General features: G+C 43.9%; 1 protein-coding gene across 2 annotated transcripts in view; it reads right to left on the bottom strand.

Moving 5' to 3' along the window:
* The window catches only part of EIF2B4 (eukaryotic translation initiation factor 2B subunit delta), a 55043-nt gene that overhangs the window by 24646 nt on the left and 11149 nt on the right, over positions 1-19248 (bottom strand). The gene's annotated exons all lie outside the window — the stretch shown is intronic.

The raw sequence follows: 19248 nt of genomic DNA on the forward strand, positions 1-19248 counted from the left end.
ACACTTCAGACCCAGACGCCGAGGCTTGACTGGGATCACTTAGGGCCTTTTCCACCCTGGACCAAATACCAGACGACACATGGTGAAGGTTAAACAGCAACTCTTTAATGAATACAACACACAGTGTTGTAGCCCCCAACAGCCTCATTTACATACAATAGGTTACATAGATTACTATAGTACAAGATGGGGTGGGGTCAGACAATAGCAAGGGCTAATAGGAGATTGAGGAGGGACAGAGCAGCAAGTTTAAACTGGTCTGGCAGTGTCCCTGGGACAACGCCCTGCTGGGGAAACAATAGGACAGGAAAAAGGGGGAAAGGGAGAGGCACAGACCAGCAATACATCCAACATACTCTGCACAAATAATAGGCACAATGTGACAAAACAAAAGGAATTTGGGAGCCCACCCATTGTGTCTGTGTTCCATCAGCAGTGATGGTGACTACCGTCACATATATAAGGGAGGTGTTGGAGTAGGTATATATACAGTAGTTGTTGGTCTCGGAGTAGGTATATATGGTAGGTGTTGGTCTCAGAATAGGTATATGCGGTAGGTGTCGGTCTCGGGGTAGGTATATACAGCAGGCGTTGGCCCACAGGCTAGGTATGTACGGTAGGTGTTGGTCTCGGGGTAGGTATATACACAGTAGATACTGGTCTCGCGGTAGGTATATACAGCAGGCGTCAATCCACTGGGTAGGGATATACGGTAGATGTCAGTCTCTGGGTAGGTATATACGGTAAGTGTCCGATTCGGGGAAGATATACGCGGTAGGTGTCAGTCTCGGCGTAGGTGTATACGGTAGGTGTCGGTCTCAGGGTAGGTATATACGGTGTCGGTCTCGAAGTAGGTATATACACGGTAGGTACTGGTCTCAGGTTAGGTGTACATGGTAGGTGTCTGCCTCGGGGTAGGTATATACATTGTAGGTACTGGTCTCATGGTAGGTCTATAAGGTAGGTGTTAGTCTCGGGGCAGGTATACACGGTAGGTGTCGTCCTCAGGGTAGGTATATATACGGTAGGTGTCGGCCCACGGGATAGATATATACGGTAGGTGTTGGCCCACAGAGTAGGTATGTATACGGTAGGTTTTGCTCTCGGAGTAGGTATATACGGTAGGTGTCGGCCCACAGGGTAGGTATATACGGTAGGTGTAGGCCCACGGAATAGGTATATGCGGAATAGGTATAAGCGTAGGTATATATGGTAGGTGTCGGTCACAGGTCGGTATATATGATAGATGTCGGTCTCAGGGTAGGTAAATATGGTAGACGTCAGCCTCGGGATAGGTGTATACGTTAGGTACTGGTCTCGTGGGTAGATATATACGGTAGGTGTCGGCCCACAGGGTAGGTATATACGGTAGGTGTCGGTATATATGATAGGCGTCTGTCTCGGAGTAGGTATATACAGTAGGTGCTGGCCCATGGGGTAGGTAAATACGGTAGGTGTCTGTCTCGGAGTAAGTATATACAGGAGGTGTCGGCCTATGGGGTAGGTACATATGGTATATGGTAGGTGTCGGTCTCGGACTAAGTATATATGGAAGGTGTGAAAAGGGAAGACGAGGCTGTCCTTCTGAAATACCTAATATGAGGATGTAGGTTAAAGACAAGATCTTCCTAAATAGTTAGGAGCCACAAAACATTTGGGGTAATTGTGGTGTATTAGAGCTAAAAAAGCGTTAAAACAATACTTTAATAGGGAAATAAACAATCCTAACTAAAACAGTCACCAATTTAAATAGCAGTAGTGTGATGATTAGCTAACAACTAGCAATCAGACTTCCTAGCATAGGAAAAATCGGGATGGATAGGTAGGGGGGGTAGACATAGAGGGGAAGACACAACTTAAAAAGTGGACACAGGCTGTGTAATGATCCAAACCTGTGTGCACAGATATATATACTATTGGTACCTAGTGGAGGTCAACACGTAGAATATCGGGCTACACTATAGGTAGAGACAAGTGTCAAAAATGGTGTAGCGTGTTAAACTTATAACTAGGTAAATACTCCAATGGATAATTAGAATAAGGTAATGTATCAAAAGAACCTCTTCTCAAGAACAGATATGCTGCTTATTACTAGCTACTTCCGATAGGGGGGATAACCGTGTGTACCCTGTATACCGTGGTAAGTATACGGTACAGTTACCCTATCCACAGGAGTTATAAGTGCGTGGATGCTGCTGTACTCCGTGCGGTAAGAGACAAATTACTGACAAAATTAGAGTGACTGGGGAAATGTATTAGTTTCCCATAATAAGGCACTGGGTGGAAGATAAAGTGCCGCTCCGCAAAGCGGTAGAAGCGATGCTCGTTGTCTCCCGATTCAGAGAGACTGTGAGGTAAGTAACCACTTCAGTGCTGATGGGTGTTTGTCCCCGTGATGGACCAGTCACGGAAAGAAGTCGGCACTCAAGGGTATCCAAATGTGAAATCTGGTATATGTTCTATAGCGCCAGCTCGTTTACCTCTTTGATTAGTGCTTAATGATGGAGTGTCAATTTCCCACAGCTAAGCCCTGTGGGGAAATATGACCCTCAGTTGGGCCGCACGAGAGGCAATAACGGTCTACCGAGTCGGAGAGACCTGAACACACGGTGGCTGCTTTGTTGCTGAGCGGGTTACACTCTATTGGGCAACTCGGGAGGTATATAGGTCTCCCGGGTCGGAGAGACCTGAGTACCTGAGCACTCCGTGGTAGCTTTGGTGCTGAACAGGAGCTCGTTTACCTCTTTGATTAGTGCTTAATGATGGAGTGTCAATTTCCCACAGCTAAGCACTGTGGGGAAATATGACCCTCAGTTGGGCAGCACGAGAGGCAATAACGGTCTCCCGAGTCGGAGAGACCTGAACACACCGTGGCTGCTTTGTTGCTGAGCGGGTTACACTCTATTGGGCAACTCGGGAGGTATATAGGTCTCCCGGGTCGGAGAGACCTGAGCACTCCGTGGTAGCTTTGGTGCTGAACAGGAGCTGCTATCCGTAATATATTGTAATATAGTGATAGCGGCTAGGAAGGGCGGCCCAACTCCTATCGTTAGATAATTTTCTAATTATAGTATTTAGAGGTAAGGAGCAGAGAAAAGTCAGAAAGATGCCTTCAAGGGCATCGGTTATAGTAAAGCAGAGGTGAAACTGATTTGCTAACAAGGGAAGTAGCGTTAAGTACAAGTAGCCGAATAAGTAGATTGATCATACAGTGTATAAGAGACAACGGTCTATCTATCACTAATCATACACCGTGTAATCGCTTAACCAAAAGCGGTCTGATGCCTTGGTCGGAATCTCGAACAAAGAGTAATTTGTAGCGAGTAGTGACAGGACCACTTAGGTATCTATTGCAGTCTAGACTGGTGTCGGAAGGACCCGACGCGCGTTTCGCCCTGTTTAGGGGCTCGTCAGGGGAAGGTGTAATCTGGGGGTAGATATATACACGTTAGGTACTGGTCTCGGAGTAGGTATATACGGTACGTGTCCGTCTAAGAGTAGGTGTGTGGCGGATTAGCCACTGTTTGTGTTTTCATAAAGATGTGTATATACCCTTAAGAACAAGTATAGGTATGCTGTATAGGTTCCATGCGAACAATAGCGTTCGTATGCTGGCGGCATGAAAAACCGCCAGCATTCATACAATTGTTTCACGAACAGTGAATTTCAACACTGTTCGTGAAACTAACAAACTACCGAAGGGAGACCACACACAGGAGGTTGAGTGGCTCCCATTAAGGATTGCAACATTGTTGCAATCGGTAATTAGAAGGATTCAGGGTGGCCGCCGTTCAGCTACTGACCATGCGGCGGTCGGCCATCTTGGATCCTTTGTTAGCCCAGCGGTATTTTGTCGCCGAGCGCCTGGAACTAAAATCGGCTACTCGACGGCACGAATATAGCAGGACTTCCAAGCCGTTCGGGAGCCCCGGTCCATCGGTAAAGTGGGTCCCTAAAGTCAATCGGTAGTTTGAAGGTAACTTTAATATAATACTTGTTTCGTGCGGCATTCGGTTATTTAGGCTGGGATCTGAACGGTACTTTCATGAAATGTGCGCTCAGACTCCAGCTATCTACCGAACGCCCATTCGTTTAAATGTGAGGAATATTATAAAAGTGTTACAAATCGCTATTTGTAACTGGCCCTTTAAATGAGAAATTGCCCTGCTTCCCTGGATTGTGGAGAAGCATGTTTGCCAGCCTCCTGCCTCATGACTATGGCCCCTGGAAGATTGTGCCCCTGAAAACTTATTAACATTTATTGGGTGTGTATGGCCCTTTAAGAACCGTCTGGGGACATATTGTGACTTTGCTGAACAATGTCCCTTTAAGACTATGTCCCCAGACCTGTAAAATAACTTGCCCCTGGCTTTCTCCCACTTGGTTCAGTAAATAGGGCTTACTGAACCAAGTACCACACAGGCGGACCACCCAGAAGTTAAAGTGTGCAGGCAATTTACCTCCCAGGCTGTGAGGTTACTGCAGGTTAATTGCCGAGCACTGGGTGGCCGCCATTCGGCAGCCGAACACGTGGCGGCAGCCATTTTAGTCATTCGAATGCGGTCAGCGGTGTATGCTAAAGATTCTGTGGAACTAAAATCGGCTACACATTCTGCCGAACACCGCTGACCCTTACCTTCTTCCATACTGAACTTGCAGCTCCAGAGACTAAGTCCCGTTCGAAATGGGACTTAGTCGTTTTTTCGCATGAAATTGACCGACCGCACAGCCCAAATCTATGGAACTGTTTTGGGCAGGAAATTGTGCTTGCGGTCGGTCATAAAGGGACTTCCAGCTAACTTTTGATCCACTGGAGGGATTTGGCTGATTTTTGGAAGTGTTTATGTTTGATGTATGCTGAGTCTGAATATGTAACTTTTATTGAAATTGAATGTATGGTTTTAAAGTTACAGTGTGTATGTGAAAACTGTATTTTTATTGTATGTAATAATTGGTTTAACTGTTTATCTGAGGGGAGGGAACCTGTGGGCTGTACTATGCTGTTATTGGTTAATTTCATCCTCCCCCTGGGAGTGTCCTGTGTGTACCTTATCCTAATAAAAAGCAGGCTGGGTGTTCCAGTCCTCAGACCTCTTCTGACCCTCAATACGTAGCCTTGTCTCGTTATTGGAGGGAACTGCTATATCTCACTGGGGACTGCTATGCGCTGCATATTCCCCTGAGCTCTTATCACTTAGCTCTTTTAAGAGCTTGTTCCGGATACGCTCTCCAGGAGGAGAGATCTTCCCCACACGGTCCTGAATGCTGAAGGTTCATTCCAGGGTGGAAGGAAGACGGCGCGGCTCCAGTTAAGCTACGGCGGTTGTGGAGTCTGCGGTGGTTGTAGTGTCGTCTGCAGTGCTTGGAGTCCTCTGAGAGCGCTAGGAGCATCCATCAACGGAGGGTACTCGGTCGGAGTACACGGAGCTCCGTTACAAAAAGTTATGTATTTTAGTATAAAATGCCGGTTCTGCTGCACGGAGGGATAAACCACTTAACTGTATATTTTAGTGGGGGTATCCCTCTCGTCCAGCAGTGCCTGATGGGAGAAATGTGCAGAATGCCCCTGTTATGTCAGTAGGGAAACCCCTTGCATGGGGACTTGCATAAATACTGGAACTGTGAATAAAGACTTCAGTTGACTCCCAGCCTATGCGTCGTCTAGTTCTTGGGAAGGAAGGATTCTTGCAACGCTACCGGGATTATTGTCTGCTGTATTTATTTGCCTGGATTATTCTATGTTGTTCCTGTTACCCAGAGGAGATACTGTGGATTATACTACCTCTCCGCTACAAGGTGGATACGGTACGTGTCCGTCTCGGAGTAGGTGGATACGGTACGTGTCCGTCTCGGAGTAGGTGGATACGGTACGTGTCCGTCTCGGAGTAGGTGGATACGGTACGTGTCCGTCTCGGAGTAGGTGGATACGGTACGTGTCCGTCTCGGAGTAGGTGGATACGGTAGGCGTCGGCCCATGGGGTAGGCATATAACGTTGCAGAACGGACCTCGCCACGTGTTCTTGGAGGGGGCTGCTTGCCCGCCTCCTACCTTCTGACTATTGCCCTGGGATATATGGCATTTGAAAACACTATTTGTGCCCTGTGACAAAACTGGAGATTGTGCACAAATATGACTATTGTCCAAGTGTGTTACCAGGAGAGGAGAGTGTCATCCTCCATCTCCAGAAACCAGGTGTGTTATTGGGAGAAGGGACAAACGGTCCCTCTCCCCAGCAGCAGAGTGCTTTACAGGGAGGGGAGACAACCGGTCTCAATCCCCAGCGGCTGAATGTGATAGTGGAAGGGGAGACGGTCGGTCTTCCTTCCCCGCAGGACAGTGTATTGGGAGAGGAGACAGTCGGTCTCCCTCCCCAGCGAGGGGAAGTGTTTCAGGGAGAGGAGACAGTCTCTCTCACCAACGGTCAAGTATAGTACCAGGAGATGAGACTGTCGTCCTCCATCTCCAGAAACCAAGGGTGTTATTGGGAGAAGAGACAGGCGGTCCCTCTCCCCAGCGGAAGAATGTCTTACATTAAGGTTAGACAGCAGGACAATTTATTGGAAGGGGAGACAGTCGTTCCCCTCCCCCCCCCCCCTTCAACAAGGGAGAGTGTTACCCCTTCTCCCAAGCGGCAGCGTAGCCCACCAAGGGGAGACACTAAGCTCCCCACCGGCGCAGATGGGACCGTGGTCTCTGCACCCAAGCTACAGGGAGTACCGACAGTCAGTCCTGCTCCCCAGCGGCAGAGTTTTCGACCGGGAGGGGAGAGCCTTGTTCCCCCTCCCCAACGGCAGCCTAGCACACCAAGGGGAGATAAGCCCCAACACCGGTGCAGATGTGGTCTCTGTGCCCAAACCACAGGGGGTAGGGACGGTCGGTCCTGTCCCCCAGCAGCAGGGCTGTTTATCCAAAGGGGAGACAGCCTGGCTTCCCCTCCAGCAGCAGCCAGGTCCGGAGTGAGGAGCCTACTACGCCGTTCCCTCACCTGGGCTCCAACTAGGCTACTCCTGTGGTAGCGCTGACAACAGGGCAGAGTACCGCTGGTCTCTGCCCACTCAGCAACCCACCGATCCAGAGTGCTAGTACACCCCAGAGCCGAGATGGAGCTCCTGGACATGGACAAGCAACCCACAACCCAAGGTGTAGTAACCAATTTTCGTGGGTGGGTTATACTGAGGATTCTGTTTTGCGGGTGGGTTGCTGGACTAACCAGGGCACTGACCGGCAGGAGGTCAGATACCCTGTTAGTCTGGTGGGTAAAGCGGAGAAATGTGGCGGAACAGACCTCGCCACGTGTTCTTGGAGGGGGCTGCTTGCCCGCCTCCTACCATCTGACTATGGCCCTTGAAAACACTATTTGTGCCCTGTGACAAAACTGGAGATTGTGCACAAATATGACTATTGTCCATATTTTTTATGATTCCCTTCGTTTGTTGCACTGTTCCCCATGTGTTTCATCTGTTGGTTCGGCTGGATAGACTACCAGACAAACTGTGGAGTTACTGGGTGGTCACCATTTCATGTATCAGAGGCACATGGTGAGAACAATGGATGAAGCACATGGTGAGAACAATGGATGGCGGCCATTTTAACTCACAGACACTGTTTTGACTTTTCTACACAGTGCCATCTCGCCGGTATTTGATGCACAAAGACAACGTTCAGTAGTTTTAAACTACAGAACAGGGGACACATTTAACAGTAATTATTTTTCATATAGCCTGTATATGTTCTGCGGAATCTGCATTAAACCGTATCTTCCAAACTACTGAACGGATCTAGGTGAATTTTTTTTGGGGGGGGATATTGCATTTTTTGGGGTCCCTGTCATATATATTGTGACGAGACCAATCTCGCCACATTGCATTGGAGGAGCCTGGTTGCCCGCCTGCTGCCTTTGGATTATGGACCGGCAGTTAAAGGGTTAATTTTACTGTGCAGAAGGATTTATTTCTCCTTTTCTGCACAGCCATTCGGTAGATGCTATCTACCGAACAAACAGCATTTTTCAGCCTCCCCAGAGCCGTGGGGAGCCGGCAGGCGCCGTTAATTGGCCACCCAGAAGCTGGAGTGTGCCCTCCATTTACCTCCCTGAAGCTGCGGTTAACCGCAGCTTAATTGATTGTTACTGGGTGGCCGCAGTTACACTTAGCGGCCGCTAGATGGCGGTGTTCTGGAGCTCCCCGGGCAGCCAGCGCTTTTCTGCCCGGCTTTCATGCACCAAACCCGGAAACTTTTACGTGCAGGCACCGCTGAACCTCCAGCCCCTGGTTCTCATTCGTACGGATTTGACGAATGTATGTAAATTCAGTATTTTATGCTGGGGGAATGTTTTAACCCAGATAGCTATGCCATGGAGCATATTAGTGTAATTAAAGACTTTGGCTCCATGGCAATTAAACTGTATTCGTGTGGTCTGAGTGCCATTCACCTAATAATGTGCACTCAGACCTAAGCTATCTGGGGATATGTTACATGTCTGTGTTTTATGTGCAAAACTTTGTGTATTTTAAAGTGATAGTCTGTCTTTGTGTCCCCATGTGTGTAACGGAGTTTTGCCTTTGTCCTGGGAGATAATGGAATTACTGCTGTATGTCTGTAATTGGAACTGGTCTGTCTTTTGTTACAGTCTTCCATCTGGTCCCCTAGGGGAGTGTCCACCAGGTGGGAGACCTGCATAAATACAGGGGCAGGTAGCCCTGAATAAACAGACCACTGCTTGACCCTCAACACGGAGCCTTGTCTCGTTCTTAGGGGGATTCACTGTATGCTGATAGGGACTGACTGCCAGGAGTGTAAGCCGCTTGGGAGCTTTTCCTGTTCGTCTGCTAGCAGCTATTCGTGAGGTTCCAGTTCGGGAGTTTGGAGTGCTACCTTATTCCCTTGTATGCAGTTCGGGAGTTTGGTGCATTCACTTATATCCAATTCGTGAGTTTTGGTGATTCTACAGTAGCTGTGCCTGTCTGTGAAAAGGGGATTATCGCCTAAACGGATTTTAACCCCTTGTCTGCTGAAACGGTCCGTTACATATATGTTTTATAATACTGTATTTTCCTGCCTGTGATAATTAAGTTAGTCTATTGTGTTGAGATAATTGTATCACAGGCAGAGGGGAGGATTTCTGATGTAATGAATGGGAGTGTTAGCTGTTTTGATTGGTTGTTCTTCAAAACCCTGTGGGCAGTACTATGTTTGTAGAATGTGAAAAGAGGCTGTATGTGCCAGTACAGACAGTTCTACTTCACCCTCAATTTGGAGTGCCGTCTCTTATTGAGGAATCTGCTACAAGGGATTGATATGCTCTGCATACTTTTTTGCTGTATTCACTGCTAAGCTCTTGTAAGAGCTTGTTCCTGTCCTGCTCTCTGAAGGAGTCCACGGTGGTTATGGTGTCGGCTGGAGTGCTTGGAGCCCTCAGAAAGCGCTAGGAGCATCCTTCAATGGAGGTACCCAGTCGGGTTGCCAGGTGATCCGTTACATATACGGTAGGTGTCGGCCGAATATCGTCTGTGAGTTTCTTTTTACATAACCTGCACCACTAAGTGCTAGGACTTATCTTTGGCAGCGTTTGAAGGATATACTGCACTGGTGTCTGGTTACTATTGCCTCGTTTCCACTGAGCGGATCGGTTCGGTACAGTTTGCTATTTTGGGTGTTTCCATTATGAAAGTGGTCCATACAAGCGAACCGTACCAATCCATTCAGGGTCCTGCTTCAGATGTAGGGCCATAGAAAATGGAACGGTTCGGTTAGGGCGGAACTACTATACAATCCATTGATTGGTGGACAGGAAGAGCATTTTTTCTAAACCCCGTATGGCCCTGAAGGTCTGACTTGCAGTGGAAACGCTCTCCAGAATGGGCTGGTCTATTCTAAACCTTCCAAACTGTACCAACCCGAACCGATCCGCTCAGTGGAAACGAGGCATTAATGACCTATCCATTTAGCCCTCTGACAATACTCTTATTAGTAATTACTTAGGAATTTCTGTTCAGTATGATAGGTGTAACGGATCGACGGGCACCTCCGTTGAAGGATGCTCCTAGCGCTTCCTGAGGACTCCAAGCACTGCAGCAGACACCACAACCACCAAACCGGAGCAGCATACAAATGCTCTCAAGCATATGAATGCTGTAAACAGCTGAACATGGAAAGCATACAATCAGCTTACACTCCTGGCAATCAGCATACAATCCAATAACGAGACGACACTTCGTTTTGAGGTCAAGCAGAACTGATTGTACTGGCACATACAGCCTCTTTTATTCACAATCCACAAACATAGTACGGCCCACAGGGTTTTGAAACAACCAATCAATCCGTACAATACACACAGACACTCCCACACAAAATCCTCCCCTCTGCCTGTGATATGATTACTGAGCACAATGGGTAATATAATTATCATACAAAATATTAATAACTTCCAAAATATACATGCCACAAACCTAAAAATCACATATTCGAACTCCGCACACTTTAATTATAAACATAGTCAAACTTCAGCCAATTCCATGCAGGGGTTAAAAAGTTAGCTGGAGGTCCCTTTTTGACCGACCGCAAGCACATTTTCATGCCCAAAAGAGTTCCAGAGAATCAGGCTGTGCGGTTGGTCTATTTCCCATGTTAAAGTCAGTTCAAACAGACGAACGACAACCATTCGGAATTGTTGAACTGTCGAATGAACTGTCGAACAGCGTTCGAACTGTCGAATGCATTGAAGTCTGGAGAAGGTAAAACTTCAGCTGAATTAAAGATGGCCGCTGCCATGTATTCGTTTGTCGAACGGCGGCCACCCAGTGTTTGGCAATTTACCTACAGCAGGCTCCCAGCCTGGGAGGTAAATTGTCTGCACACTTCCACTTCTGGGTGTGGTACTTGGTTCAGTAAGCCCCATTTACTGAACCAAGTGGGAGAAAGTCAGGAACACAGTATATTAACAGTCTGGGGACACTTGGGACCCCGTCTTAAAGGAGCATTGTTCCCAAAAGTCACAGTATGTCCCCAGATGGTTCTTAAAGGACCAGCAGCAGCATAATAAAATACAATATGCCCAAATACTGTAATTAAAGGGCCAAATCTCCCAGGGGCCAAAGTCAGCAGGCGGGAAAACAGGCTTCTCCAATGCCCAGTGGCGAGGTTGGTTTCGCCACAATAGGCGTTATGTATTTTTGCTGCTGTTGTGAATAGAGATATTTTCTGTACCTGGAGATAGTTGGCTTACCACACCCAGTTAAGCCAATTATCTCCAGGATGGAGGACTCAATGGAACTGGTTTTGGGCAGAAAAGCCATGCTTCATTTGATCACAAAGGACCAATGGAAGGAATCGCCTGATTTTTGAGTAGATTTGTATTTGGAGTATGCTGATTCTGAAAATGTATGTGAATGTGATGTATACTTTTAAAGTTATGAATATTGTGTATTATAACTATTTTCCAGCCTGTGATAATTACGTTAGCCCCTTGTGTTCAGTAATTATATCACAGGCAGAGGGGATGATTTTGCTGGAATGAATGGGAGTGTTTATCTGTGTTGTATGTTTTGATTGGATGTTCCACAAAACCCTGTGGGTGCGACTTTGTCTGTAAAGTGTGTATATAAGGCCAATAAAGACACAGCTCAGTCTGTTCATGTTTGACCCTCAACACAGAGCTTTGTCTCGTTCTTGGGGGGGGGGGGGGGGGGTTATTGTATGCTGTTCCAGTTCGACTGCTAGGAGTGAACCTTTCGTATGGTTTTTCCTATTCGGCTGTTTACAGCATGCATGCATTCATCTTCGGCGGATTGGCGTCTTTGGTAGCTGCCTGTATATCTGGAAGGGAATATCTCCTAAACGGCTTTTAAACCCTTTTATGCCTGGGGTGCCGTTACACAGGGCTTGACAAATTTGCTTTGAATCTAGGAGCCAGCTAAAAATGTTAGGAGACAGATTTTTTTTATATGACAGAGACATACACAATGTAGCGGACCGTGTTTTGCTACTGGAAATTGGACCGTAGAAAGGATGCTCCTAGCGCTCACCAAAGGACCATCAGCACTGTAGACACCATAACTACTGCGTAGACACCATAAGTAAAGCAGACTCCACGAACCGCCGCTGCTGGGCTAGGATCTCGACGTCTGCTATCCACCCTGGACCTACGACCAGGCTCCAGTAGGGGAACCTCTTCCTTCTGTAGAGCGAAGCAGGATCAAGAACAAGAGCTCTCACAAATGCTCATTAGCTAAGGGAGTATGAAGTGATTATAGCTGTCCCCTACAAACATGAGTCAAGGGTGCAAGTTAGAGGGTCAAGTCATTCTGATTTCTTTTTGGTGTTGCGGAACTGCCTGCGGTAAGTGTCGGGCGTCACCGCGTACCGTTTCAGCAGGGTGTCCTTTACTAGCGTGTATTGGGCCACCTCTTCGGTGCTGAGAGCCCTGAAGGCCTCCATCGCTCGCCTGGCTAGTTTCCCCGCCAGGATACGAGGCCATGCTGCTGTGGGGATTTGATGAAGGGCACATTGCCTCTCAAAATAAGCAAAAAAAATCGTCAATTACCATCTCGTTTTCCACGAACGGCTTAAATGCTACGAACGGGAAATTCTGTTGCTCCGCAAGTTCCATGGAGCTGCTGTGTGCAGTTGCGGTAGGACCATGCTGGGCGGTCAGTACGCTGAGCTTGTGGGCTCTGGCTCTTTGTATACCCGCCTCTGCCTCCGCCATCAATTGTTGTACCACTTCCACGGAAGAGTTCGGTCCATATAGGGGAAGCCTTTCCCTGACAATCCTTGTCTTCTCGTCGCTGGGCATTACCGTGGGTTCTGTCATGGTGAAGCCCTGGTCCAACTGTTAGGTCAGCAATCAATTTTCTCCTTGGCCGGTTGCTCGCGTTCCCACCTCGGCTTTCGAGCAAATCCTTTAACGTGGTGCGCTTCAGCTTATCGTAGTTGCTCTCCATCTGTTCTATACCTCTCTTAGGAAATCCAGGATGATCCCACCGCTGCCACCAATTGTTACGATTGCCTCCGGTCTAGCAGGAGGTTGGATCGCTTGGATGTCCTGGTTCCCAAAGTTGGAGAGTCGAACGGTGCTTCAAATCGGTAGAAATCTGCAAATGTAGAATATCCCACTAGCTATAATAAAGCTAGGATTCCCGGATCCCTACAACATGAGTCGAGGCTGCGAGTTGAGGGTAAAACAAACTGGCTTTAATGGCACACAAGCATGGCAATTTATGCAAGTCCCCAGGTCCAGGGACAGACCCATATGGATGAAAAAGAAAAAATGCACAAGACAAAAAAATGTATATACAAAAGTACACCTAACCAACTCAATGCTAGGAATATGCAGAGGTACATAACTGCGTATAAGATGGATACAGCTTCCCAAGAGGTTTCCCCCAAACGAACCTCAAATACAGATGTGTATGGACAAAAATGGGATACAGCTGAATAACTAGAAAAAAAAGAATACATAGCACATAGTGAAGTACATTAACAATAATTGGATTTAACCCACAAAGATTGCACTCACGAGATGGTGTAGGGTAATGCGCTTTTAAGCCCACAATGGGCTGAAATGGTATTTCCCTTCCACGGGTAGGTTGCTCTGTCTTTCACAGGAATGGAAGAATGCCAATTGAAATGTAAAAAAATTCCTTTATTCAAAAGGCAGTAAATAGCCTTGAAGAATCAATCGATAAAATTTAAAAATAACTGCAATCTAACGCGTTTCGTCCATACAACTTGGACTTCATCAGAGAAAATTCTGCAGTTTAAACAATCACATAAAATACAAAGCATGCATAATCCCACCCCCAACAGAGTCCCTTAAATACAACCAGTCCGTGTGTTGATTGGAGAATTCTCTCCTGGAACCACTTCTCCCATCAGGGTATATTGCCTCCAGATGGCTCTCATTCTGTAAATTCGCGGCAAAAAACTTAGCCGTTGTCCGTCCGTCTTTGTCATCTTGGTTTGCGTTCCAAATGTCCGTTTCCGGTTGCGTTCCATGCGCATATTTCCGGTTGCGGACGGCAACGCACGTCATGACGCTAACGTTGCGTTCCAAATACGGTATATGCGTTCCAAGCATGAAACAGCCACTCAAGTGGCTGAATAACTGAAAATAATCTCAAAGTAATAACAGTAATCAGTCATCAGACTTCCACATTAAAAGTAAGGACTTATAAACAACAAAGAAATATATCATCATCCAATTGAACTGTAGGACTTTCATCTTCTGCCAATTGCTAACCACTATAGTATAAATTTATACATGAACTACGAAAAATATATAATTGAGAAAAAATGCAAAAAATAAAAATAAAAATGAAAATACATATAAAAAATATATATAAATGCAATATATATAAAAAAGTGAATATAAAAATAAAAATAAATATAAAATTAAAGAAATAAATAGATGAAAAATAAATAAAAAAATAAAATATAAATATAAATATAAAAATGAAAAAATAATATTTAATTTAAAAAGAAAATATATAATAAATATAAAATAAAATAAACGACATTTTGTAAAAAGTACCACTCCATCATTAGTGATTAATACCCCCATCAATCTTAGAACTAACCATAATGTTATTTCATCGCTAACATCCAATCCATCTACTAGTCTAAAAACTAATTCAAGTACAGATAATAGTTTTTTGAAGTTTAAGCCAAAATCTAAATTTTATCCTGTCCAAAGCAAAGGTTCCCATCTAGAAACCTTTGAGAATATGGTCTGCCAGGATTTCAAAAAGATAAATAGCAACCAACAAAAGAATTATAATATGTCAAAGGAAGAGTCCATGTGTTTAAAAAAATCTAACTAAAAGGGAGGCTGCAGAATATTACCATCAAGAATCCCTAAACATCTTAGGTCAAACAGAAACATATGTAGAACTCCATAGAGATCCGACAGGAACATTTAACTCTCTACTAAAAAGTTTGCTACTAAGAGCCTTAGAAAATAATGTAATATCTCAAAAGAATTTCCAATTTTTGTTTAATAATTTTCCCGTCATCCCCATTTTCTACTTTTTGCCAAAGTTACATAAAAGTTTGTTTTCTCCCCCTGGACGCCCAATTATCAGTGGCATCAATTCCATCACAGCAAATCTTTCAGCCTTTATTGACTCAAAGCTCCAAAAATATGCCCAGGGTGCTCCTTCATACATCAAGACACTACAGCCATTTTACATGAGTTTGAAGATATAGATTGGAAGGAGGAATACAGTTGGGCAACATTGGATGTGACATCATTATATACCGTCATCCATCACCAGCTAGGTATTGAGGCAGTTCATTTTTTCATAGAAAATGATTCTGAGGTTGATGATGCACTTCAAATTTTTATTTTAATGGCAATTAAATTTATATTGGAACATAATTATTTTTTTCATGAGGGTAAATTTTACCTACAGTTGACAGGGAGCGCCATGGGGACCAGGTTCGCCCCTAGTTATGCCAACATCTATATGCGCAGATGGGAGGACCTATTTGTTTGGTGCGGGCATGACTGGCGGGCGAGCCTGGTCCTATGGCGGAGATTTGTCGATGACGTGATTGTCATCTGGAAGGGTACTCGAGGATTTTTTATTGTTTGTACAGTATTTAAATTCTAATTATTTTAATTTGAAATTTACACCGGAGTGGCACAAAGACACTAAATTTTTTGCACTTAAGTTTATATTGAGAAGGAGATAAAATTAGGTCCAGATGTTTCTTTAAGAAAACCGATGGGAACAGTTATGTCCACAAGTCAAGCTGTCACCATCAACCTTGGCTGAGAGGCATTGCCAAAAGTCAACTGACAAGGGTACGTAGAAATTGTTCTAACGCTCAAGATTTTGAAGCTCAGGCGAAACATATAAAAAATAAATTGGTGAATAAAGGTTACGATAAAAACACGATTGAAAAAGAAATTAGAATACTAAGGAATAAAGATAGAAGTGATTTACTGACTAAACATCCAAAAAATAATTCAAATGAACACTTTAGACATTCATTCATAACGAAATATAACACAGACCATTGGAAAATGAATAGGTGCCTTAAAAAACATTGGCCCATATTACTCCAGGATCCAGTTCTTGGAAGTATTCTTCCAGACCGTCCATCTATTATTTATAAGAAGGGTCAAAATCTTAAAGATCTAGTTGCTCCCAGTTTCCCTAGAAAGGATATCCCTAAAAAGAAAGTTCTCATATACAAAAGGGATCTAAGGGATGCCAAATGTGCCGGGCTTGCTCAAGAATGAACCTAGGTCTAACTCTTCAGTTTACAAGCTATATCTCTGGAATTACTTTTCCAGTGAAGTCGAGTATTGGATGCCACACGGATTTTGGGATTTATTTATTGCAATGTCCGTGTGGCAAACAGTACGTGGAAAAAAACAAAAAGACCCATGAAAGTACGCCTTATGGAACATAATAATATAAGGAAAGGCATAACAACTCATTCAGTGCCAGTTCACTGCAATACATGCCAGGCCTTTAATTGGAAAGATTTTAAGGGTTGTGGTATAGAACATGTACCCTCCCACTGGAGAGGAGGAAATAGGGAATTGAAATTAGCACAACGGGAGACCTATTGGATATACCAATTGGATACCTTAATACCCAAGGGTTTAAATATAGATGTGGATTTGGCCAGTTTCATGGTATAATGGTATTATCCTTCGTTTTTTTTAAAGATGTTCTTTGATCCAAGGGGGGATTTCCACCTTCTGCCATATAGTTTTTTCTTTAGATTGATATATTATTTTTATTTATATTACCATTATATCTATTATTTTTATCATTTATTATTATTATTATTTTTATTTCTCTTTTTTTATTTTATTTTTATTTTTATATTTTTTATTTTATATTTATTATATATTTTCTTTTTAAATTAAATATTTTTTCATTTTCATTTTTATATTTATATTTATATTTTATTTTATTTTTTTTATTTTTTTTCCATCTATTTATTTCTTTAATTTTATAAATATTTTTATTTTTATATTCACTTTTTTATATATATTGCATTTATATATATTTTTTATATGTATTTTAATTTTTAATTTTTTGCATTTTTTCTCAATTATATATTTTTCGTAGTTCATGTATATATTTATACTATAGTGGTTAGCAATTGGCAGAAGATGAAAGTCCTACAGTTCTATTGGATGATGATATATTTCTTTGTTGTTTATAAGTCCTTACTTTTAATGTGGAAGTCTGATGACTGATTACTGTTATTACTTTGAGATTATTTTCAGTTATTCAGCCACTTGAGTGGCTGTTTCATGCTTGGAACGCATATACCGTATTTGGAACGCAACGTTAGCGTCATGACGTGCATTGCCGTCCGCAACCGGAAATATGCGCATGGAACGCAACCGGAAACGGACATTTGGAACGCAAACCAAGATGACAAAGACGGACGGACAACGGCTAAGTTTTTTGCCGCGAATTTACAGAATGAGAGCCATCTGGAGGCAATATACCCTGATGGGAGAAGTGGTTCCAGGAGAGAATTCTCCAATCAACACACGGACTGGTTGTATTTAAGGGACTCTGTTGGGGGTGGGATTATGCATGCTTTGTATTTTAGGTGATTGTTTAAACTGCAGAATTTTCTCTGATGAAATCCAAGTTGTATGGACGAAACGCGTTAGATTGCAGTTATTTTTAAATTTTATCGATTGATTCTTCAAGGCTATTTACTGCCTTTTGAATAAAGGAATTTTTTTACATTTCAATTGGCATTCTTCCATTCCTGTGAAAGACAGAGCAACCTACCCGTGGAAGGGAAATACCATTTCAGCCCATTGTGGGCTTAAAAGCGCATTACCCTACACCATCTCGTGAGTGCAATCTTTGTGGGTTAAATCCAATTATTGTTAATGTACTTCACTATGTGCTATGTATTCTTTTTTTTCTAGTTATTCAGCTGTATCCCATTTTTGTCCATACACAGACCCATATGGACCTGATGGGATACAGGTACAGTACAAAGATTCAACCAATCATAATACAATGTATCATTCAAACTAGTACCCGCCCAGCTTGGAGATAATGAGTCCAACAGTTATACAATCTAATTATCTCCAAGCGCCCAAAAGAAAACAGCATAAAAATACATAACTTCAACATTTTAATGGTGTAACGGCACCCCCAGGCATTAAAGGGTTAAACCGCCATTTAGCAGATCTTTCCTTCCAGAGACACAGGCACAGCTACTGTAGACACCAATACACTGAACCGGAGAAGCATATGAATGCCATAAACAGCTGAACCGGAACCATACGAATGCTGTAAACAGCCAAATAGGAAAATCCATACAAATAGGTTTACACTCCTAGCAGTCAAACTGGAACAGCATACATTAAATCCCCCCAAGAACGAGACAAAGCTCTATGTTGAGGGTCAAGCAGTGAACAGACAGAGCTGTGGGTTTATTGTTCTTATATACACATTAGTACCACCCACAGGGTTTTGGAAAACAACCAATAAACACGTACAATACACTCAGACACTCCCACACAAAATCCTCCCCTCTGCCTGTGATACAATTACCTTGCACAATGGGTAATGTAATTATCACAGGCAGAGAAAATACAGTTTTTCAACATTATTCATAACTTAAAAAGTATGCATCACATTCACATAAAACACTTACATTTTCAGAACCAGCATACTCAAAATACAAACATACATCAAAATCATACAAATTGGTCCAGTGGTTCAAAAGATAGATCGTAGTCCTTTGTGACCAAATGAAGCATGGCATTTCTGCCCAAAACCAGTTCAACAGAGTCTTATATCCTGGAGATAATTGGGAAGTAATCCAATTATCTCCAAGGACAGAGGCTGTGACGAAACCAACCTCGCCACTGAGAACTGGAGAAGCCTGGTTGTCCGCCTGCTGCCTTTGGACTATGGCCCTGGGAGATTGGGCCCTTTACAAACAGTATTCGGCCCTAACAGAGTGCATGTCACTCATTCTGGCCCTTTAAATACAGTGGGGCCATTCGGTACTTGCCCTGTGTGAGCAGTGATACCCCCCCAGATAGCTATGCCATGGAGCCTATTCATATAATGAAAGACTATGGGAAAGACTTTGGCTCCATGGCAATTAAACTGTATTTGTGTGGTCTGCGTGCCATTCACCTAATAATGTGCACGCAGACCTGAGCTATCTGGGGATATGTTAAATGTCTGTGTTTAATGTATAAAAAGTGACTTTATGTATTTTAAAGAGTTTTAGGTTGT

The sequence above is a fragment of the Pelobates fuscus genome, chromosome 2 (assembly GCF_036172605.1).
Source record: "Pelobates fuscus isolate aPelFus1 chromosome 2, aPelFus1.pri, whole genome shotgun sequence".
NCBI classification, from domain to species: domain Eukaryota; kingdom Metazoa; phylum Chordata; class Amphibia; order Anura; family Pelobatidae; genus Pelobates; species Pelobates fuscus.